This window comes from Osmia lignaria, chromosome 13 (genome assembly GCF_051020975.1).
Source record: "Osmia lignaria lignaria isolate PbOS001 chromosome 13, iyOsmLign1, whole genome shotgun sequence".
Lineage (NCBI taxonomy): Eukaryota > Metazoa > Arthropoda > Insecta > Hymenoptera > Megachilidae > Osmia > Osmia lignaria.
In genome coordinates, this window is record NC_135044.1 from 2659149 (window position 1) to 2684050 (window position 24902).

Genomic DNA, 24902 nt, shown 5'->3' on the forward strand with positions numbered 1-24902 from the left:
ACGGAATATTCAAATGCGAACTCGAAGTTTGAAAGTTTGAAAAGAAATAAAGGCATCTAGACGTTTATTTTGCGCGGTTCACGTGGCCACCGGTTCGAAAAAGATAGCGATGCGTGGAATCCTTGGGCTTTCAGTGGCATTGAACCAAGCCGAGAAAAAGAGAGAGAGACACGTGGTCCCCATTCATGGTTGCTGCTGGGTATACTACTACGATTCGAGCATGCTGGCTGGAGGTCGGCTAGGAGAAGGTGGAGGTCAAAGGAAGGAATGGAGGGAGGTAGTAGTATGGGTGGCTAGTAAGGGGTACGAACTATTATAGGTGGGTGAAACGAAGAGTCAGTGACGTTGCTGCTATCACGTGGAGTATAGTATAGAATTCACCACTACCGTCAAATGTTATCCCTCTAGTTTCGGGGTAGCGGGTGATTCTGTCTTCGTATACGTATACGCGTTGCGATTCAACAACGTACTCGTAGAGGGCTATAACCCTGGGCTGTAAAACTTACTAGAATCCAGTTCAGTCGATCTAACGGCCACCCCTTTCGCATCGGTTCCCTCCGCTTTCGATGGGTCGGCTTTAGTGGGTCACGACCTCGCCACAGATTCTTTCGGCTTCGATTTTCCCGCTGGCCTTTCGAAAACACGCCTGCGATTGCATTCCTCGACGAATACGGAAGGCCGAGGTTGTTGATACGGAAGTACCTGACCTATGATGTGAACGATCACGCGTATTACACTCGCATCAAAGTATTACTTAATTTCTAACTTTTTAGAAACATTTTTTTTCTAAGTACTTCAATGACGCATCGAACGCGAGGGTAATTTAATCTTAATTTTAATATAATTTAAACAAAATTAGTACTCAATTCGAAATTGATCTAACTTGTTTTTTAAATGAAATAACATACCTTTATATATTATATATAAAACGATCTTTGTTGAATAAAATCGTGAACACAACGGAGAGCTGATTCAAACCTTTGTGATACTAGCACAAACGACCAAAGTACAAGACAATAAATTTATCTATAAGAATAGTTCGAGACGGTGTATTGTATGAGAACCGCATAAATATAATACAAAGAACGTGCATACTTGCACGCACTTAATCTCCGCTGCTTCTTCCCATCGTTTGTCTTTTTTTTCTACGCTTCCCTCAGCGAGCGCCCTCCTGTACGCAGGTCAGACTTCTTTCTGTTTCTTGATCTACGCTGCCCTGTCCTCTCCTGTTCTCTCCTCCCGGTGTATACTCCCTTTTAGACTCTCGCAGGAGAATTTTGAACGATAAATGCGCCGCACGTATAACTCAATATCGGGCTACGAAAAAGAAGGCAGCAGGCAAAAATGCTCGTGGATCGACCTCGAGGGCAGACCGAGCGAAGCATTAAAAGGGAGAGGACATTAAGAACCACCGCAGATCTTGTGTATAAGGATCCTCACCACAGACGGAGAGGATGAGAAAGAAAGGTAAAGGGAGAGAACGATAAAAGGGAGAATAGTGGGAGGATAGAGTGTGGCGAGGGAGACGGAGGCAAGGATGCTCACGTATGAAGCAGGACCTCATAACTCCTTATAATGTCCTCCTCTGCGGATGCCTAGCATACACCCCCGTTCCCGTATACCGTCTCAGGAACACCGTGAACACACCATTGACCCTCTTCTACCTCCTCCTCTTTCTCCTCTTCTCTTTCTTCTTCTTCTTCTTCTCCTCCTCCTCCTCCTTCTTCTTCTTTTTCATCCTCCACTTCTACTTCTTCGTCCTCGTGGTTGTTGTCGTTGTCGCTCTCGTATTCTACGTTAAAGTGTGGGTGGTTTGTGTGTACGCGCCATAAGGCCTGCCTGCAGCCTCCTTACCTTCTCCCTCCTCCTCCCTTCTTGCCCTCCGCTTCTTCCCTCGGGAGTCTGTGTACTTTTATATGCCCTTCTATACCTTCTCCAAGGGAATAAGAGAGTTAATCTTGATATAATGGCCGCGACTGTCGCGGCCCACAAGACAATAGTCCAAGATATATCGTTAGCTTCGCCCTTTCGCATCTCAGCGCCATTATACTGGCACGCTCGATTCTCCTTCTTCTTCGTTTTCTTTCACTTCTTATTTCGGCTTCACGGGGTGTTACAACGCGCGCTTGCTTTCGAGGCAATGATAATGCGACGACTTGCAGCCGATCCGCCGCCGATGCTTTCGATTATACGCCGGCTGGAATGGATATCCGGCTACCTTTTAGCGAGCCTACAGTATATTTCTTGTGTTTTCGCGTTTCTCGCCTAAGCAAATACTTTACTCTGATATTTTTCACTTCCATCAAATAATTATCACGTATAATCATTTATACTTGCACATAAATTGAAACAAATTTTCTCTACTAGTTTCATTTTTCAATCAAAAATATAAATGGCAAGAGTTAATCCTACAGTTTCGCGTTTCTTTTGCTGGCCGTTGTTATGTGTAATTGTCGTGGCACAATTACGTCCAGATGGATTACGTTCATTTAGCGCAGCACGGTGGTGAATTACAAAGATAAAAATTTATCCAGGAAATGTTCCAAGGTGGTTTCTAGTCGGCGAATGTAGAGTAATTAACTTTTTTCTATGAAAGCTCATTCTAAGTTTTCTTGCAAATTTAGGATAAATAAAATGTTACATTTTTGGAATAAACAGGAGGCTCCAGTAGAAAATCTAATTATAAACCGTAATCCCGGTCATTTTCTATCCTGCTGGCATTCATCGCGAGAAGGAGAGAGAGTAAGCGGTTGAGTTAAAAACTTTTTTCCACGTGATTATCTTAAGATCAGCGTATTACCGCGAACCATTAACGAAGACGAAGCTGGGAAGAGATAAAGAAACAAAACGCGGATCCGTGATCCACGCTGGTAGAACTCTTAAAGGCCTTCGCTACTTTCTCTCCATCTTCTCTTGCCAGCAAACTCCCCCGCAAAATCATAATCTGATCTCGTATTAAGCATCTCCTCTGCCCTTCCCGGTCTGCCTCGTCTTCCTCTCCTCCAGCCGTGTTCCCCTATTTTTATGCAGATCAGAAGCGAGCGCCCCGAGGTGGGAAGCTGCGCTATAAATGCTTTATAATCTCGGTTTCGCTGGCTCGTACGTGCCGTTCGTTTCGAAGGGCAGCTGGTGTTCTTGTAGATCCGCGTATATGCTCGTGACTGAAATCGATTAATCCGGCAGAAAATAAGGGGCCACGCGAAAGCAGATCTTTGATCGCAAAGATTGACGAACGAGATTTTCTCTTGCAAACTGGCCGAGCTTCGTCGAAATCGAGCTGGAAGCTCGTGGATGCTGCGATAATTTTCAGAATGAAATCTACATTGGTGTGATAAATTTGCATATGTCGCTGAAGATTAATGACAGAAAAGAAAGGGATCTGATTAATTACAATCTTAACAGTTTCATGACTACAACCTTTACGGACTTGATAATTTTTAGATTGTATTATTAATTTGTAAGCTGCAATTATTAATTAATAGCCAAAATAAAAATTTCCATTTGCGAAATTAATACACTTATGAATATTTGAAACAAATGATAATTGTTAGAGAAATCTTCTGATTTGTAAATCTTTAGAAAAGCTGAAGGCGTTGAAACGTAAGAACGGTCCGTTAGCGATATTCATAAGATCCCATTAAACACATTTGGACGTTACTTAACAATGAATTAACCACCCTTGGACGCCGTCGAGAAGCAATGGACAGGACATGCGAGGATCTGGCTGCTCCTTCTTTCATACAATAGCTTCCGGACTCGTGGCGTCACTTCACAAGGGGAGAAATTTTCCATGAAATATTAAGGAACCCGGCGCGCTTTAACCCTCGTTTCAATAGCGTTGCAACCACCACGTAATCATTACTTACGACGCTTTAACTCGGATGTACAGATGGGTAACCATATTCCGTAATTGAACAGAAAAATCGAATAAAGAAATAATAAGAGAGAGAAATTCTTTTGTTACAACACTGGGTATTTCCTCGATTTCTTGGTAACTGTAATAACAGAAATTAATAATACAAAATGAAAATGCGAAGTTCGGAACAAAAAGTTACTTGATGCGTAGAACTTGCTACCCTCCGTTCTAATCTCTCAGACCGTCTTAATCCCTCTTTGACGAGCACGAACAATCGTCTTCGACTAACGTCAGTCGAAAACTGCGCATTGTTTTTCTCTAACGAAAAGAAAGTTCCCGACTGAAAAAATCGGACCGCAAATTCCGAAATGTTATTCATCGAAGACTAAAGGCGATGTAGCCTTGAGTGAACCTCGAAAGGAACGGAATGTCGGTGGTGGTTGTAAGAATCTGCTAGATTGCTGGCAGAAGTTCTGTCCACAAGAGTGGAAATTGTTATTTTACTAAATCATTTGACTATCAATAAGTAAACTGTTAATTTATTATCTATGATAAAAGTCAACATAAAGGTATTTACCAAAAAGTTGATCAAAAATTGATCGATCAATATCATTTGTGTAAGATTGGATTAAAAAGAATTTTTTTTTTTTTAAATCAAATTTGTGGAAGAAAAATTTAAGCGGACAGAATTTATGCAGCAATCTAACATGTACTTGTACCCTGTACGACAGCATGTATAAACGCTGCCCTTCTTCTTACGGTATCTCGGAGGGGTAGTTGGCGTGGCCATTAATTCATCTGCTCGTTGATTGCCTACCCCCTCCTCGCATCCCTTCCCTCCTATCTAGGCCGTCTCTCCGCACTTTTCTAATTAATTTCTAACTCGAGGTTAGTCTGTAGTCCTTTCGATCTACAACCCTCGCCGCCGCTTCTTCGTGCGCTTCGCCGAGGGGTAAAGAGAAAGAAACGCTCGTCGTCACTTTTATGGGCCGACGTGATCGATGCAAAGACGACAGAGGAAAATGGTGACTCCGTTCCGAGATATTAGAGTAGACCGTTTCGCATTAAGCCCTCTAATTTTTGCTTCCGGTTACAGACGAACCCTGTAAAATGATCCCTGCTTTAGTTACTTTGTTAAGAGATAATGAGGTCCGGTGTGTTTAATTTATTCTTCGCTTGATACACCGTTAAATATTTAGAAAAACATGATCAGGCACTGAACCTAATTATAGATTCTAAAATTTAATTTTTCATAAAGCGCGGTGTATTAAAGTATTTATGTATACGTGGAGGGATGAAAAATTGATTAATTAAATCGTCGGTAATTTCCTATGCGATTACGAGAATCTCTGACCGATAAAACGATAAAGTCATTGACGCAACGCGGACACGTGTTGGATAATGTTCAACGATTCGGAGCGAGCATAGCGTGACCGGATGCGTAATTTCGAAAAATGACGCTTCGTAGGCCGCGTACTCGCTACCTCCTCGTGAAATTCCATCCTAATGGACGACTAGGGAAAAGTACAAGCTCAATTCCGTGATCCTGTTGAAATATTTAATTAAGGGATCAACGTAATGCTACCTTCCCTCTAACGATTAATTTCAAGTTAATTACCGATCCCATCGTTGTTAACATATCAAGATAACACGAGAAGTTATGCTCTTTTCGCGTCTAAGCTATGCTGAGCTCGCTATCTTTTATATCTCATCTTAAAATTCAATGCATTACTGGCTTATCCAATGAAACTTACGTTTTTGAACATTAATGGAAAATTACACAGATATTAGTGATTTCAAAGAATAAATATTGAATTGTTTATTACTGCTGAATCATCCAGCGTCGCTTCAACGTTTTATAGAGGAATATAATTTGAAAAGAAATTTAACTGCTTTTGTTCTTTTAGTGCGGCAATAAATTTCATATAATTTTCTATTATCCCAGATATTTCTTAAATATCGCACAACCAATTCGACTTTTGATTTTAACGAAATTTTCCCTTTACCAGTTCCATAACCATCCCCGAAATGTTTCATCAGCAATCACATCCGTTGAACGGATTCTCGATCACGCTACCCGCAGGACATCGAAGTAACGTCGAATCGACCGGCAGGACTGTTCGAGTGCACTTGGTTCACGGATCCGGTGAGCAAGATTTAAAGGGTTCGCGTAAACAAACGAGCTGCCGTGGTAACCAAAAGCTGCAACACTTTTTTCTGCCGGTCTCTCGTTTTTTCTCTCTCTGTTAAGTGGCATTATGCTGGCTCGGTCTATACCCCGCACGCACACGTAATAAAGCAACGAGGGAGAGATGGAACGCGAGCGAGAGACAAAGAGAAAGAGAACGAGCCCTGAGCCGCGGTGGGCAGACTTCGGCATTGTGATGCAAATGTGTCTAATCGGCCGAGCCAGCCGACCATATGTCCGTTTGTGCACAACGAGCGCCAGCGTCGCGTTGCAGCGACATGAACATGCTAAACCTAACCATTAACCATTATTGCGTACTAATGACGATCGCGGGCACGCTTAGTTAAACATATGACCGAGCGTCAAGGTTGCCTTCGTGTTGCCCACTATCGAGCGAGTTCGCTTCGATCGGCCGTAACGAGCTGTTTTAACGATAACTTTTAATATCTCCCCACTGGCTGTTCCTTTTTTTTCACTTTGACGCAATGCCTTAAGTGAACGGTCAATTATTAAGGATATGCAGAAATTTCCATCTCTTGCAATTTTAGGGGCTGCTTTATATTATTTAGAAAAATTTGATAGAAAAGATGCAATTTACTTGATGCCTGTATCGCAATGGAGAGTAGGGTAGTGGCCTTAATGCTAGAATTACCCTTGTTATATTTACAAAATAAATATGCTGCCCTCTTCAGTTAACGTGTCCCATATACCGTTTTTCTATCTTCCAAGAAAAGTTGGAATATTCAACGTACTTCGTAGACATCTAGAAATAGTTGAATTTATTTATCCTAACTGCTTTAAGCTCGAATATAATCAAAGTACAATTTATTATCGCAAAAAGTATTTCAAGTAAAACCTTTAACAAAGATAAATAAGAGCACGTTCCTCGTAATTGCGTAAGTTTATAAAAAACGATAAAAAAAAGCAGCAGCACTTGGAGAAGAAGAAGCAGATGCGTGTAATCCAATTTCTATCGCGTTTCCACGCGAGGCGCATCTTCGTTTTCGGTCAACGTTCCGTCAGGATCGCCTCGTCATTTCCTGTGTCGCGGGTATTCGTCCCCGTGCCGATATTACCGATTCATTACGGGATCGTCCTAGCCCCGGTGTTTTAGTTTTTACAATCGTCCAGCAGGATGAAAAAATTGCGTCGATCGACTGGTAAGCAACCGATTTCTGCTCGCGTTAACGGTTCGCGGACAGCAGTTGGTATGCGAGAGAGCTTCACGGGCATTACTGTGCCTCGACGTATATTTAGGCCCGATTATTTATGATTACGATTATTTCGGACGGCTTTCGAGCGCTTTATTGAATGTTTAGCATGTGCTGGCCACGCTAATTCTGAACTGAACGTTTATAGCATGAGGGTATCTTCTCCTACGTGCTCTCCTTAGACAAGCTTTCGCTCAGCCGCTAATTCGCCCCGTTCGATCAAATTATTCGTTCGCGAAACAACCACAACCCCTTTCTTTCCTATCCCTTTCCCACCTCTTCCCTATCCTTCGCTCACCTTATCGCTTGATTTCACTTCTTTTTTTACCCCTCGCTTGGCTAATGACGATCATTAATCCCCCTTCTTAACCCTTTGACCCTTAGCCTCCTCTTCCATCTTCATTGGGGGATATCTTCCTCGCGACTTTGCATGATAATTATCCTTGGAGAATTGGAAATGATAGGAGCAATTAGCGGACGAAAATTACTCGCTTCGCCGAACACATCATAACTTAGGAATGTCAAATAATAATCCAAAATTAGCAATTACGTTCTTCTTCTCTGCTTGTCACATTTTTACATGCTTCGTCGTAGAAATATTCAAAATGAAATTAAGAAGCAATAGTGATATTTGAAGAGAGTTTAAAGGGTACGGTTATTTGACAAAAAATTTGTTGTCGCTTCCATTTTAAAAGGATCCACCGACGGGATCCTTCGTTTAACATCTTTGGTGTACGATTCGTTTGACCTTGCGATCTAAGAAAAACAATGAGAAGTTAGAACGAACCGCTGGTCTGTACGTGACGCGAACGCTAGCTATTTCGGTTCGGAAATGTTTTGCGCTTTGACGTTAACTTCGCGACTTCAGCTCGCCGGTGTAGGAGGCCAACCATTTATTCAAAATAATTACTGAGGCGATATCTGAACACGGAGCCTTAGGTATTTAGGACACGCGAATGCCAGATATTTCGAGCAAATGTTTCACGCTTCGGGTTTAATTAATCGACTACCTTTGCCCAGTTTCTCGCTCGGCCGTCTAATTATTTTAAATAATTACGACCAGTCAGTTGTTGCGGATCGAACAACGGGAATAGCTCGTACAATAGCTAAGAATGAAAGGATATATCGTAGGCGAGAACGTTGTATTATTAGTATATACCTTTTGCTGTTGCAATGCTCGCCATGCGAAAAAAAAAAATTCAACCGACAATGGAAAGCATTGCCGGTAATTATCCGTGTAATTGAATTCCCTTTATGCAGTGATGGTCTTCAGTTTGAAATATATAAATTAAACGCGAGATAACGAATGAGTAGCTTGAACTGAGAAACGGAACTATTGTATTTTAAATAATTGCAATTACAGCGCGCTGTGTCAGTTGCATCAGTGATACGCAAAGGTTTTCATTATTTTCAAGAAGATTTTCTTTCAAATTTTTATAAACGATAAATTGTCGATAAATTTATAATTATTCACCTATTGCTGTGAAATAATCTGTGACACTTATGAGATGATTTTGCTAGCTAGACATACACGTAATAGGTGAGCGAAAGCACGTAGATGCAGATAACTGTATTTCGCAAAATTTCATGAAATTACAACGAGTTATTCGAAGTAATTACAACCTGTTATTATAACTCCGGCTGTAAAACAACGATACGAAACAGTGTCTTAGGTGGCGAGACCTTTCGCCCTGGTGATTATTACCGATAGCATCGCGTGAAAGGTGTCTTTGCACTCACGGCGTTTTCCACTCACGAGTCACGTGCTGAACGAAGAAAGAGAGCGAGCGAGGGGCGACAGCGTGCGAAGAAAAAAGAAGGGGTTAGAGCGTCGTATGCTTCATCTTTAAATAGCAGTGGATGTAGTAGACGCAGCAAAATCCATTTCCAAGTAGCTACGAACGTTTTGAATGGACCACCCACGACCGTGTCTTCTCAGCTATCTGTCTCTTGCCGCTTGTCTCGAATCTCTCGACGAATTAAAATTGAATTTTTAAGGGAATCAAATTGCTCGATCCTTTATACACTTTTTGCGTTATGTCGAGCATTGAAAATTGATGAACGTTTTGATGAATTTCTTTGATTGCGCGCGAAGAGGTACGAGACAGACGCATCTAGAATTAATAATATTAGCATACGCGAATCACGGGAATACGTTTCAAGGGGAGCGCGGTTATTTCTAACGTCATCGAGGCGTTTGTTTAATGAACGCTACCAGCCTCCTCCGCGCTTTCTTCGCTGGAACAGAAATCAAGGATACGGAGTGCTGCGATTGCGTGGCGGTCACGGAAACCATTATTCAACTGTATAACAAGAAACTGCACCGTTTTGGCAATGGAATAATATTAATGAAACTTTGCACCTTAATTAATCTATCTTATAAAACTTATCGTGAAAATAGATCCGTATGTATACAGTTGATAAAACAATCAATTTGTACACCTACAGTTTATTGCAAACCATTGAAGGACGAGGTGTAATAGAAATTAAAAAAAAATATGGGCTTTCTGCCAAATTGAACCACGATGGCTATTTTACCGTTATTATTTTTAATCCATCAAAGTTTATGTTTGAAATAAAGCAATGTAAAAGTGAATTTTGTTTTGAAAATCCTAATCTATATTAGCAGAATATTTTGAGAACGAGAATTTTCCAACCAGGCGATTAGCGAACAGCGAGGCGTTAAAATGTGTAACATAGTTTACAAGAGCCAACTGAACGGTACGAATCCGATGTAGATCACAATAGTTCCCTCAGCAAATCAGAATAAATCGAGCAACGGTGTTAGCACAGCAGCCAAACAGTGAGTTGGTCCGCATGAAGGATCGAATGATCAGTAACTGTCGCTAATAGTGACAAGCGATTTTCGATGGTTCACCAATGCTTTCTGATGTCATCGAGATGTTTGTTTAACGAACGTCACCAACGTCGGGTATAAATATAGAGATCACACTATGGGTACCAACATCACAGTTTACTGATTGAGAGCAAAGCGTAATATTGTGAAAATAATTATATTTAGGACGATATATTGCAAGTTTTTAACTTCTTATTATGAGATTTTGTATCGTCAGATTAATGTAAATGAAGAAAAATAAACGAAAACATTTCAAAAGCTTTAGATTAAAAGCTACGTACAGAAATGGCACAGCAGTAGTAGTTCTACTAGGAACGAAGTCTGACCACAAAGACTTACGCTACTGCGAACGTCTACAGTCAGCCGCTACAAAATGATCGCTCTGTACTATGAACGCCTATAACTGTCCAATACAAAATTTAAACATTTATAAATTAAATGCCAAAATACTGCATTGCAAATAAACTCTGATGAATAAAATTATTTTATTTAGGAAAATCTTTCCTGGCAAAGATAGCCGTAGCGGATTCAAAATATGTATAAATACATGAATGTAAACTACTATATACTATAATCCAATGATGCAAACGCTAATTCCCAAGCTAGCACCGAGTCCAGGGTGCACAGGGTGATAGTAACCACCGAATAGAAATTGACGGAAGTGTAAGTCTAACGAAGGGGAGGATCGATGGATCAATACAACTGTCTCTAGTCGGAGCGATTGATTTCGATGGTCCCGCGATACTTCCTGACGTCATCGAGGCGTTTGTTTAATGAGCGGCTACCAGGTCTCTCCCCACGAGTCGTCCCTACTCAAGCAGAAATCGCGACCAGAGTGAGACGGAGCTAGCGGTGTCCGTGGAGGGGGCGTAGGGAGAGTGAGAAAGAAAGAGAGGAAGGGGAGAGAGGTAGTATCGTGTCGGACGCTGGACGAGGCGCACGTTCGATGCGAAGCAGTGTGTGCTTTCACGCACGGAAACCAAGAAAACGGTGTGCACCAGGACCACGGTATACTCCTGGACGTAATCCATGCCGTCCTGGTCGCGAGCTACGCTGACAGGACTGGTCACGACCGTGTGTCCCGAAGCGTCCTCGAGAACACGTCCGAAAAGTAGTCACAGACCGTACGTCGTCGAGCACGCGGCACACGTGAGCGGAACGAAGACGAACTGCTACCGAGCACGGCCGAAAGCCAACGAGCATCGACGATCGTCTCTTGAGGTATCCTGGCTCGTCGCTGATTGGCCGAAACTTCGAGGAAGTGGTTACCGTCGATGAGGGTTCGAACCACACCGCCACGTGAGTTTAGCTCCGTATCGTGAACCAGGATATCGCGCGCGTCTTTTCATCGTATTCTGGAACACCGTACGACCAGTTTTACCGCGCCAAACCGTCAATTGTCTCTCCGCATTTCTCCCTGGATACATAACATTCGAACCTCGAGCTACGTGTTCGAACAAGAGGATCGTGTCGAAGAATCTTGACGCTGTTGTGGTTGTAGTGGTTCGACAGACTAGAGAAACAACATGAAGAAATACGTACGTTCGTATTTACATATCTTATGGGAAGCGTATATTGACTCGAACCAAATTCATCAATAACGTCGTCTGGAACGATTAAATCATTCGGAGTAGCTTCTAGAAACTAAGTGACAACTACAGTAAGCTACCTAATCATTTATCAAATATTGTGGTTAGAAATTAGAATCCTTAAGAGGGCGCTTTACCGCCCCCCTGAAACCGGTACGGTAAACGTCGAAACGATTTCGTTTGACCATGAGATTAAAGATGGAGTGTCGATCTACGTCATCATGTCATCACGTGGCGATCCTGATCTAGGCCAACGTCTTTACCCCATATGACGTTGCGTCTTTCGGCCGGTGTCTTCTAGACGGTTGTTTCTTTTCTAAGTATAAAACTATCCTTCCAATCAGACGTCAAACTTTAACCATGAAAATGGCGAAGCTTCGTATTCGTGTCGAAGACATGCTCGGATCGTCGCGCGAGCTTCGAGTTCGTTCTTTCGTTAAGTTGAACGCGACTATTCGTTGAACGCTTCGAATTCGATGTCGCGGAACTGTCTTCGTGACGCACTCTTTATCGACAAAAGAGAAAGTTGGTGTCTTTTAGTGTTATAAATAGAAGTGAATAGTGAATAAAACATTTACCAGGGAAACTAGGCTTTTTTCCCCTATATTTCGTTCACTAGAGATTTTCGTAACTGAAAATTTTTCGTCAAACTTTATGTCACCGGAAGTGTTTTTCTTTTTTTTAATATACCGAGGTAAACGTCTAGTGTAAAACAAAACGCTTAGGGATACTTGTAAATTAATTCTATAGCTTTTTGCTATTTAACGGTTTAACAGTATTATAACAATTCGTATATTTAATAATATTTATTAAACAACAAAGAGATAGAAATCTTAGGTTAATCGAGAAATTGTCTATGATGACTCACGCGGTTTAGTGACTCGGTGACTCGGTGATTTACCTGAAGAATCGACAAAAAGTTGGTACCGCGTGCGTGCTCCAGAAAGTGACACGAAACTGTTGACCCACCCTCGGTCACGAAACAAGTATCCTTGGTGCTTCGGAAATCGTTGCCACAACGTGGACTTGAAGTCACCTGTTTTCGGTAAGTGAATGCTTTGATGACATCTTCTAATTATAAGATTTTTAATTAATATTCATCAGAGTTACACAGCAGTTACACTGCATGTTATATTATGCCGATGTTATTTTATTTATTACATAGGTATTATTTTATTTAATTTATATTTTAAGTGTGATTTATAAAATTTATTTAGTATACTAGAATTTTTATGAAATTCAAATTGTTTGTATAAAAATTTATTTATTTACTATATAGCATGCTTGTATCAACAGAAAATTTAATAATCGGAAATAGGAGTCGTAAATATTTTTGTTTCAATTAAAACAAATTACTGTACTGCGGCCCCATTCTGTTGAGCGCCGCAGTAGAAACAGCCATGAGTGTTAAGACACATGCAATTATTCAGAATACGTTCGTTGTTTTTTTTAAATTTACGCTTTTTCCCTCGATACCTAGTGTAAATAATATAATATTTGAAAATTAGTTGATAATATTCAATTCATGGTGTCGGCCACAGGTGGTCCCTAATGGTGACCCAAACCCACGAACTTATAAACAATTAGGTTCTCAAATTTTTTGAATTTCTTCAAATTTATTGGTAAGCACTTAATTGATGCTTAAGTTTTTAAAATTTATCAATTTTTTCATTATTCGTTTTGCGGATTTAATCGATTCTGCAAAAATACTATTCAAACGAGTAGTCTAAAACACAGAAGAGGAGTCTAAAATAAAATTTAAGTTATTGCTATTTCAACGATCCACCGTACATTATAAGTGTCAACGCATGAGGAAAGGATGGCTCGTTTCTTTTTCACTATCGCGATTATAAATGTAAATTTATTCACATATCCAGTAACCGGGAACAATGTAAAATGCAACTGATGATACCTCGTAACTACGGAATCCTACAGCACTTATGAAGAAGTAAATCCATTGTAAAACGTCGTTCTTCATTAAACTGGCCAGTTCGGATGATTCAACGAGCGCGAATAGTTGAGATGAACGTTTTCTCTTTACCAGAGAGGATCGCGACAGCGCGTCATATAAGAAATATCGTCGTCGAAAAAGCTTTGAGCAGCTTCCATTAGCGGAAGCGGACAATGTAACCGACCGAAGAATTTCTGATAGACGAGACACGAATGTACGCTGGGTCTGAATGAATAGCTCAAGGCATTCGCGGATATTTAGTTGGCGTAACATCAGCCACGTTCTACATAGTTGCCAGAAATTTCCACGGTACACTTAAATACCATCGTTCTTGTATCAGTGTAAACAAGGTCCGGATAGCTGAATGATCCTCGCGGAGGTCCCTGAATGACGCGAAGTCGCGACGAGGTTTGCTTCCAAAATACTCGCCGACACTATGCTCTAATCGCGCATCGCTCCACTCCGTAAACGGTCGAGCTAATGACAGGCAGGAAACGGCGTTTAATTAAAGTACGCACTTCCGGTAGGAACGTTTTCACGAGACTGCGTCGCTGCTCGCCGCGCACGCTCGAATCGTCCGTTGCGTAATTCCGAAGCGGAGATAAAGGAACGAATTATCGCGCCACGATGTTCCCACGTTTTCTTCCGCTGTAAGGCTGGATCGAGAGCACCTTACCGAACCGTATATACCGCCTAGAATCGCGTCTGAACGCATGGAAATCTTGTTGCATACAATTTGAAGAAAATAGCCTTGATTGCGTTAATACAATAAATTTCAAGATGAAGCTGACCTCATCAAACAGGGACGAAATTAAAATTGTGATTTATGTTTCCAATCTAAATTTGAATCACCTTCGAGCCGCTTATTAAATGTAATCTGTGAATTGTATATGGAGATTCGGCCATGTAATTGATTAAACGAGACTGGGAGGACGAAGAAATTATTTTAAGGCTATTGTTAAGGATTCAAAAAGAGCCCTTTAAGCAGTGCCATTTAATATATTAAATACCATTGGGGTCACCGATGACCGGCATCGTTAAAAAGATAATTTTAAGCTCGTGAAAAAGCGGAATAGAAAAATAAAATTATTGTATTTTGAATAATTGCAAGAGCGTGCCCTACACAGAAAAAACGCAGATATTTATGTTTAGTAGAAATAATAATAACTCAATCCTTGAATATCAGGGGTCTGGTAATAATAATTCAATGCTTGAATATAATTATCAGAAAGATATTCCATTGTATATACTTTATGGAAGAGGAACTCTGATTTGATATTGAACAAAAGGTATAAACACGAGGGAATAATGATCAAGGGAGTCACGAGCTACGATCATTATTTGTAGAACCATGATCCAGTGATCAAGTAGAAACTAGCAAGACCCGGCACTCTGAAAATCACGACGTAAAGAGAGAAAGCGTTGTCTATAGATCATAATGAATCAGCGGATCGGTTTGCTTTCGGGTGTAAATAATTTTATTGTTAACTGTAACCGGGGTGGGAGGATTAACGACCTACAATTATTTTATCGTTCCGAAAGACAACGCCATTTTTGGTGTTCGAAAACGTTTCATTTCGTTGAACCGTTACAATGCACCACATCCCGGAGATGCGTTTCACAATTAACGATCGAACGAACACGCGGACCACATAGAAAGCAAACAGAAACGGTTGCTTTTATTTCTAAAGTCTGTTTCTGTGTTTCCATTATTGAAAAATTAAACTATGCTTAATTTGATCGATTCGGTTTAATTTTTATGGCAGGGGTGCTCAAGTTCAATGAGTCAAAATTAATTAAGATTACAATAATTGTATTAACGTTTTAGATGGCAAGTAGTATTAGGTTCGGGTAGAAAATTATAATGTTCAAGGATTGTCTTCCATATTTTTCTTCAACTTAGGGTATACAATTGTTAGTTCCGAATTCTTTAGGGTGTACAGAATAATGATATGCAAGAATCGTTCTTTTTCGTTCAATTTGAAAATTGGCCATTTTGTATCATCCTTTCTAACTTGTTGGCAACAAGTGTTTCCCTGTGTTACACGATTGCACAGCTTAAGTTTCACTCGTAGATGTACCAAATTTCCACAACACCTGTTGCGAAACGTTTTGAATTTGCCAGCTACCGAACTTTCCTGCATCTCGAGGCTCGGCTTAATTTCAAAGATTATTATTATTATTTCCTTCGCCATCGTTCGTGTCTGGTCGTCTCTATTTTTAAATATTATTGCCAAGTCCCCACCCCTGTATGTGTTCTCAAATTCCAGGCTGATCTATCTTCTGCTCCGCATTATTCACCGATCATTTATTTTTTACCGGCATTAATCGCTGCTATTCTCCATCTTCGTGAGATATCTGACACGAACAGTCTGGTTTTCGTTAAACAATTCGTTCATGTACCCTATAAATTTTTGTTGCCTCGTTCTAGAAGATAAAAAACCTCTCGTTGAATTACAAAATCTAATTTTGTTGCAACATTTTTTTTTTTTTTCATAAGATTCCTCTAGTTCATAAATCATTATAAATTCGTTCCTTAGTTTCTCTTAAAATCTATTTCACTCTGATTCGGTCGTCCTTTAATGTCCATCGGAAATATGCTGTCGCGTTTCATCAACGCTTCGACATCGCATCTGTCCTTCGAGCGAGGCAAATGACGCAGATCATGACTAACGAAGCGTCTTGTTCACGATATGCCGTAATCGTCTCCCCGTCAATTAACACCGTACCGAACGCGTAGCTTCATTACGCCACCTTTAAATTATGCACGCATATAAAGAAGCAGGAAACATTGCAGCGAATCAAAAATGACTAATTCCTTTTATGGAATTGCAAGACTCGCCAACCGTGCCCTCACCTTGCCCCACAAATTTTATTGTTCTAAAATCTGACCGATTTTCATAGGCGGTTTTCTTTGGCTAAATTTTCTATCGATCGATGGGAATGACCTTAAAATAGGACCAGCAAGGACAAGACGTTGTCTTGATGAAGTAATTCCCGATGGAAAAACCGTGACGGAATATTTAATTACCTCGCGGGAAGCATTCTGAATCTATAAAAAGGATTAAATGAATGTTCGATGAAATCGTTCCTTCGAGAAGCACGAATGAATTGAACACGATTTATTGGAATTTTTAATAGTGGTATAATCACCGATAGTCTACTAGAATTGGAGAAGAAAAGAAAACAGAGAGGGATAAAGGTGTCACTGACTATGCGATTCGAGTAGAGACATTGGTGCTTCGACCGAAGGTGATTCATTCGTAAAAAATCTTCGAATCGGTGACTATACGCATACAAATTGCCGATAAAAATATCATTAAATTCACACCACGTTGAATATAAAATTACAAGCTTAAATATATTAAGGACTCTGACCTTCCAGAATATCGATGTATCAAAGACTTAAATGACTTATTTTTATTAGTTTGATAATAAAAGCAAAGGTATTCGATTACCGGTTTCTGCAGTTTCGTGCATGATAAAATGAAGTCAATAAAAAAAAAAAAAAGAAAGAATTGTGGTTTTAGTGTTCACGAACTTGGAAATTAAAAGTCTAAAACTAATTTAGCAATCCTTAATGACAGTTAGTTTAGTATGATTCAAACACATTTCACATTATCCCAATTATAATAAATAATTTTATTTTCAACTAATTTCCCTTTCATCGGCTAAGAATCATTAAAGTGGAAAAAGTGGTAGTATACCGGCGTAATCGATGCGAAAGCGAGAGTAGTTTCATGATTGACGCGAAGGATACAGGCACATACCCGAAATAACTACGCGACACCTGAATAACGCCGCTGATATTCCGGCGATAAAAGTTGTGCACGGCCTGCTAGCAGCTACAGGACTGGCAGCGTTTCAGATCCTTTCACAATAATTGGCTCGTAGCAACACTTTCGTACGGTAATTATCGCGTCACTAAAGCCCGGTACACGCACATTTAACCCGCTCACGGCTAACATAAACTACTCACACAAAGACAAATCGACCTGTGAGTATCGAAAGAATTGGGGGCGAAAAGTTTACGTGCCACGTCACCTGTACGTTTAATTGTCTCGTTGAGATAACACATCAAATATCGTAAATTCCAACCTTCTTTTCCCACTTTGAATTATTTCTAATTAATTTACTAATTAGAACCGAGGTCACCGCTGACCTCGATGCCAGTTCACGTTTCAACCTACACCTATCTTTAGAGAATTTCTTAGAATACATTCCAATTGCCGTATTTTAAAATAATAACAAAATATAAATATAGAAATAGCAAGAAGTAAATGAATAAATTCTATTGTGATGGAAACCCTGAAGGAAACTCGAATGTCTTACCTCAAGGTTCGTAGATCACGCGGCTTCAATTATTTCTGACGTTATTAATTTTCTCGTTAATGATCATCGAACCTCTGTTCTTTTTTGTCATTACGTACACCGCGGTCGTAAATTAAAACATAACTAGAATCAAGTTTGTAAACAAGGATGTTTCCGTCTAACTGCCCATGGAGCACAAGTCAAAAAACAGAATCGCCTCGGTAAATTAGTTAAAAACTGTTTCATATACGAGGGGGGGGGGGAATTTATTTGTGCCATAAACGCATCGCTTGTGCCTTAAGTACCATGCGTTCCCTGCTTGTAAGGAAAATTTTGTTTCAACATAATTTAGCGAAATCGTTGCGGCTAAGGCCGGCTAGTGCGAGCCAACTTCCGTGATTAAACATTTTTCTCTCCCCCTCTCGATCATTTAAACGAGTTTATGATAAACCATTTTGAGGTTCGTGCCAGGATCAAATGAGATCGCTCGGTTATTGGAAGCGAGGCAGTTTGAGCTAAGGATACAGAACACATAAGCGGAAAGAGAGCACTTTATGAGCTATAATGAACGGCGCTGGAACGTTGTCGAAGTTTTTGCCGGATGCATTTGATCATCAGCTAATGAAGTAGCGCAATAATTGCGATCGCGTTTTTACTTCGCGCCCGACCGTCAATTTTATTTGAATGCTGCGTTCTAATATCCCTAAGCGTTCACGTGCAAATATGCGAACACTCGCTCTTGATATCTCCTAAGCGATAAAATGAACGAGGAACAGTTACATATTTTTAAAAATATTCTAACTCGGCTAGGTACAGTGTCGTGTACTCTAGCGTTTCATAAAGAAGAAGTCGATATGGGTGAAGGAGATTCCGCCATTCACATCCGTACTTAAAAGTTAGGTTGGGTAATCCTGGGGAAGATCTAGGTTTGGTTAGATGAGACAAGAATTTCGTATAGAACTTATTTCAAAGCAGCTTCGAAATGTCATCGTTAGATGAATTTTTTTATCAGTTTACACAATGGATACGGGTTGTCACGTATAAAAGACCGGCTTTACCCTTCGACGAACGAGCGAGGCTAATTACTGGGCCGCGCATAATTGCCACAAATTAAGGAATTTAAGCTCAGAACGTTCGAGGCGAAGCTGGCCGCTCATTAATTGGCCTGCTTGATTGCCATTTGCCGTCGCTAAGCGCTAGATTGTAAACACTCGGCCCGTTAATTGTCCAGCGAGTGCCGCGCGACTTGTCGTTGCTGCGGCCCCGAGCCGATAATTAAGCCTCCCTCGGTCGCGCCAGCTGGACACATATATAACGAAATGCCGCGAGCAATATTTTCGATCTCTCGAGTAGATCGTGCGGCATCGATTGGCTAGTTCTTAACTACGAGTAGAATCTTGTTACTACTTCTTAAGAAATCTCGACGAGTTCTACGCTCTTACCCTTATCTCAATTGTCCCAACTAAGATTTTCAAAGATCTCAGAAAAGTGATAAAACTTATATATCCTGTATAGGACAGACATTTTAACTTTGTTTAAACTTAAAATGCTTAAAAATATTTTTAGAAATATAAAAATAGTAGACGAGATACTTTGACCAAGAAATACAAGTGTCGAATATAAACAGTATAAGTAATTTATCTTATTATATTGATTCCTCTTAATTTTAAACTTTCACGTGTTTGCAGTGTATTTTGCTTCTCTATTCAAGCTAACGGCAGTAGTAGAAATTACATTACCCTAATGATTCTCACCTATAATAATTTATTGCTGCGTTAAGTCCTCGAGTCGGTTATTAATTACACACGTTCAATCTACAAATTTCTCTAACGAATTCCGTTATCCTATTCGAATTTCAGTTTTAAACGAATGAAGTGTGAAACTCGGGAATGTAAATTCATTTTCGTATCTGTCGTATGAATATTGAAACCCGTACTGTTGTTTGTGATTTATCGAAAAGGTATAATCGATCATCGAATTCCACGGAATAATGTCGACTTATTAATCCGTGATTGTTCATTTAAAACTCATCGTCGGAACATATCCGAGGTAATATTCAGAGAGCGTTTTCGCACGAGTAGGCACGTGCAACGCGAGCTACGTGTGAGAAAGTTCATCGAATGCACCGCAAAATTGGCCGAGAGAAGTCGTGTCCACAATTCATTCCGCGTTGAATGCACCGCGTGCAGCACGTAGTGCATAGGATATTGAACACAAAAGACGTAACTTACCGCAAGCCACGCGATTTTAAGATGCTGCTGGATTATAATATAATGAAATGTCTTTGTTCTGAAATGTAAGATGTCATTATTTATAAAATATAAATTTAGAGCAGGAGATTAATTTACTAATTGTTTAATTAACCAGATTCTAATTATTAAAGTACGACAATTTGATATTCATTTGTTTAGTATTTAGAAAGATTGTGAACCAGAGTGTTATTGATAAATAGAAAATCTCTTTCAGAAATAATATTTAAACAGTAAAAAGAAAAAAAGAAAAAAATAGTGATTGAAAGATTGTAAACACGACAGAATTTGCATGAGGTATGAACTTAATATTCTTCCTGTTAATCGATATCTCCCATTATTACGTAAACAAAGGAAAGCAATTGGATTCTTAATCTGATGGTCAGGTAGCCACTTCATTCCTGTACGTAAACATTACGAACCTAGTTACTGCAAGCATTTCATTCTTCACAATCCGACACGAAATCCAGAATATAGAGCATGGTGTACGATCGAACGTTTACTTTAGTTCCACCCGAGTTCGAGACGCGGGGAACAACTAAAAGACGCATTGGATTTTGTGAATAGTACGATAAATATCCGTTCCACGACACGGTTATAAATCTGAGAATATAATAAAATGGGGAGGTGGGAAGGGGAGTCGGTGAAACAAACTAACTGGCCGAGCTGGCAGGTATGAGAACCCGATGCGATGGTAGAAGAAAGATGAAGCATGAAAACGCGTTTACGATCGTCACGAGCAAAGGAAGAAAGAAAAGGGAGGATCGAGGGAACGAAGTGTCGCGACAAACAACCGGATGCGCGCTTCTGGTCCCGGCAATTAATAATTAAGAGTCCCCGGCCGAGCGGCAAAGTGGGGGGCTGGCCCGTTAATTAATCGAAGCTGCACGGCTTCGCGAGCGCTAATTACAATTTATAATTAAGCAGTTTAAGCTCATGGTGCCCCGTGAGCCGGCTTGGTCGGGCTACGTGCAATTAATATGATTAATCGTTCTGCGAATTGTCGGCCGAGGCGAGGAATAACAGCTCGAGATTCGAATTCGAAATCGACCGTCCTGATCGGCCAGTGAACACCATTTACATTGGTTGTAGGTGAAAAAGTATATATATTTTCTATTGATATGTTCAAAGAACTAGTTTTAATTGGATTTTTCCGACGTTATATCGTCGGAGGAAATCGATAATTAATTAACAGCATCAATTAAAGGACTTAAAATCGAGTTACTTCCAATTTTGTTGCCAAAATTTAACAGTACATTCTTACAACATACTTTCAAGCAATATACAAAAGAAATGGACATTTTGAAGTTTAGTTATCAAAATGACCCCTTTGATTTGTTTAGTATATATCGAGTCGGGATGAAAAGTTCACAATGTAATAACCGTAAATGTAATATGTACACAAGTATTTTAGAAAGTCAAGTGAAAGTTGGATTGTATTTAATAAACAGAGGACAAATAGACGTTTCTCGAAGTAGTTGTTGCTCGCCACACAAATACCATTATTAAAATAACAATGAATTAGGGTGTAGAATGATTTCTCGTATCTAGTAAAATTGAACTTTCTATGATAGCTTATATTCATAGAATTACAAAATGATAACACTTAGAAAATGATATTATTAAAATTTTAATTGGCACTTCTCTTACAAGTATGGTGTTACAGAAGAGGGGGCCATCTATTTTCCAATCACCCTGTATGCACAATTTTCAATATATTTTAATATTAAAAAATTGCATCCAGTGGAAAAAGTGTACGTTCCACAAAACACCTACGGTATCTAAGAAACTTCTGAAAGTACAGTAATACCTTGATGGAAGTTCACGACTAAAGAAACATTAATTACGACGATTTGATGTATGAAACGTTATAAGCCCAGCTCGTACATCATTAATCGCTGCAAGTGTAAAATGATATCGATTTTGCGGCACCCACTTAACTTCCGATTCATTGGTACCCGAGGAAACGTTGATTGCGACGAGCGAATGATTAAGAAAAGAAAAAGGATAAACGAGGAAAGCCAGCGAGATGAGAAGGAAGGTGACAGAAGCGATGGAAAAAAAAAAGTATCACTGCAACCGATCAGGACTGTTACATTAATTAACGATGTAGATCGTTATCGAGCCGGGGCCACCATAAATCTACGAATCAGCGTGGGTTCGTGTAATTTATCAAAACTCAAACGACTATGGACACCGAGAGACGACTAGTCGTTAGGATCGCGAGGAATTATTCCGCGGAAAATAACCGTTATAAATTCTTGAGTGATCCCACAGCGAAAAGTGCTAATACAACCGGCGGATTCCGAATCGAATGATAAATCTATCGAAACAGCGGTTGGTTAAGTAAGGCGAAGCATTAGCGTGTAAATGAGCAGGGAAAGAAGGAAGTTACGGGGTGAAAACAACCCTGATATTGATAAAGGATCCTGTTTTCTTTGTGATTAACGAACAGAGGCACAGCTTTGATAATAAGTATTCCGATGTGATAGGAAGGATAATGCCAAACAGGCTGGGAGAGTTTGTACAAAGATGACAAGGGAGCGAAGGAAGGGAGAACCAGGCTGATTGTATTTTTCGAAATCAATATTATTAATGTGATACAGTAGACGATGCTTGATGAAGGCACAGCTACGTTGGGAAATTCTGACTGTTTCTTTAACGGACTGTTCTTCCTGGGTGGAAATAGAAGCAGTTCAGAACTGCTTTTTACTCCAACGCTGAGGTTTTGTGAATGATACAGATCTATCCTAAATTGCAATTCTTAATCTTTAATACTAGAACTACCAATTTGTTTTAATTCATAAATTTGGTAGAGATATTTTTGGCTCAGAATTATTTCTTCGTATTATTACAACTTATACTCTTGGTGTATTTGAATTTCTATCAAATTAATTAATTGTAATAAGAGAAAAGTCATTAACTATAAAAATCATGTCACGGTTATATTCGAGCCGCAAACTATTGCGCGTACACTAAAAGGCTAGCGTAGCCAATTGCAAAAAGCATTCATTGATCATTCCTCCTATTGATGAATGGCGTTTCGCCAGCGTCTAGACGCGCAACGTCTCGCTTCTGGGTTACAGTTCTCGAGAGCGTACGAAAATATTAGAATACCAAGGCGGGCGCCTGTAGTAGCCTGCACGGCCCTGAACTTTAGCCGCGATTAGATCGTCGTAAATTGCAATGTGGTGCACGTCGAGCATATCCATTGCCAATGGCCAAGCATTTCCATTGAATATTCTTTTCATGAATTACATACCTAAGAAACGTCCTCGCGCCTCCGCGACGATAAAGCGTGACGAGAACGCCAGATATGTATATACAACCGTGCTAATGTGCGTTTGCACTCTAATCACGAGCGGGATGAACGGACAGATAGATGAAAAACATACCTGCGATCTCGATAACCTTTGTACCATACATTCACGGTAATCAGCAGAACGATCGTCAGAAATGAAAATTTTCAATTAAAAATTGTATTTTCAATCTTTAAATTCGTATTATCGAGAAAGATAACAAGTTACACTCAAGCCAAAGTATCCACGGTAGGTTGAAACGTTGGAACTCCGGTGTAAAACTTATAAACCGGGTGGGTTGAATTATTAGCGAGGGTATAATGAAATTTTCCCCAGATTATTAGCCCAAGCCAGTGGTTCGACCGTACAAGTTAACCTAGCCGACGACGAAGGTTGCCCTTACGTTCGTGAACCTCGTCTACTTTGAACGAGGGACACCGTGCACCTTCGTCAGGTGGGTGTGAGTTAATTAGAGACCATACTGTACGTAGAGCACCCCTTATGGTCTCCCTCCGCGAGTTCACCGTCTCGACCGTCATCAGGATGGGAGAACACCCTCTAAGAGGGGAAGAGGGAAATGCAATGGCTGGCCTCTGGTAATATCTAGTACGTGCTACATGTCGACCGCTTATTAAAAACATCGAGCCTCGACCGGCAATCCTTTTTCTACGTTGAGAGTCCAAACACAGCCGCGTAAGCGTAAGCGTCTCTGACATGTGTGTACACATACTTACATAAATGTTGCACGGTTACTGCACGTGCTTCGCTTGAGACTTAATACGTTCTCCCAATGAGACTGTGGGAATTATTAACTTTTCTTATTTTATGACCGTTGTTGACGAAAAAGAAAAAAAAAAATGATTAAACATTGAATTTCCATTTCGAAGCAATTTAACGCGTAACGGTGCACAAGGGTTAAAGATACGATAACGATTCGTCATTATAGCACTACCAATGATACATTTTTAGCGAGCGTTGCAGCAGACCTGAAAGAAACGTTTCAGAACAATCGGTGGTAGAATTCGTGTTTCTTACGTTCTAGTTACCCCCGTAGAACAATAAACGTCTGTACTGCAGGAAATTCTTGCAGTGTAGCATGTCACGCTTGCACTTGCTATTACCACTATCTGCGCTTGTAATCGTACATGCATACGGCATAACGACGTTTTTCGCAGAACAATAGAAACAACACGGGGCTGTTTATCACACACCTTACCACAAATTTCTGTCTACATAGAAAGATCAATTTGTTCAACGAAAGGGACTTGGCTGATTACTTTCCTTGCGTCCATTTCGCTGATTACCCGCTCACCGTACCTTTTTTTCTTTAACCAATCGTGTCGATAAACAATTGTGTCGAATAATTCAACTGAAATTCGTTAGACACTCGT

General features: G+C 40.2%; 1 protein-coding gene across 6 annotated transcripts in view; it reads left to right on the forward strand.

Annotated features, from left to right (window-relative positions):
- zfh2 (Zn finger homeodomain 2) overlaps positions 1-24902 on the forward strand; it is a 234291-nt gene that overhangs the window by 23042 nt on the left and 186347 nt on the right. For 4 of the 6 annotated variants that reach the window (XM_034320177.2, XM_034320182.2, XM_034320184.2 and 1 more), the window contains exon 1: positions 11025-12746. The exons of the other annotated variants lie outside the window; for them this stretch is intronic. The gene's annotated coding sequence lies outside the window, so the exon portion shown is untranslated. Of the gene's footprint in view, positions 1-11024; positions 12747-24902 lie in introns of those variants that run through there. 6 annotated transcript variants of the gene reach the window in all.